Consider the following 739-nt stretch of genomic DNA (forward strand, 5'->3'; position numbering starts at 1 on the left):
TCACAATCTCACGGTTCAGAAGTTGGAGTCACTCATTGGACTGCCTGCTGTTGGAATGGACCCCACTTTGGGACCTCTGACCCTCTCCTGTTTGCACCTGCTCGCTCTCAAAAATAATAAACATTAATTTAAAAAAAAGGGTCGGACATTTACTGATTCGGCGCCCTGGGTTCTCCAGAGGGTATTTTGTTGTTGTTGTTGTTGTTGTTGTTGTTGTTTTAGCATTTCCTTTGGATTAGTTTCTATAATGTTCTTCTCTCTGATGAAAGGACCCATCAGATCTCGCATGTTGTCCACCATTTCCACCAGGGCCAGTGTCTAGTGGCATCTGCCCCCTGCAAACAAGGGCTCATTCTTCTACCACCTTGGAAACACCTGTCAGTTATTACAGTTCAGGTCACTTGGCTCCTGAGACCTCAGCGTGCTGAGGAGTCCATGGAAAGTGGTGATTTTCAGATGATCCAGATTTTGGTTGTTGTCACTAGGCTACCCTTCCCAGGAGGTGACATTTTAACTAATACTTTTCGTTAAGAGAGAGGCTTCTCTAGAAAAAGTTATATAATCAATGTATTTAAATCCTGATTTCTTTCAAGGCCAGAAATGTGCATCTAAGACCAAAGCAAGGCACTAGGTGTTACTGGGTGGAATTCAGGAGGAAGCCCTGAGTCTCCTAACCACTCACTAGCTTAGAAGCCGCGGGGAGTAGTGGAAGTAATCGATCAGTCTTAACGTATTGCCT

The sequence above is a fragment of the Suricata suricatta genome, chromosome X, assembly GCF_006229205.1.
Source record: "Suricata suricatta isolate VVHF042 chromosome X, meerkat_22Aug2017_6uvM2_HiC, whole genome shotgun sequence".
Taxonomy (NCBI): domain Eukaryota; kingdom Metazoa; phylum Chordata; class Mammalia; order Carnivora; family Herpestidae; genus Suricata; species Suricata suricatta.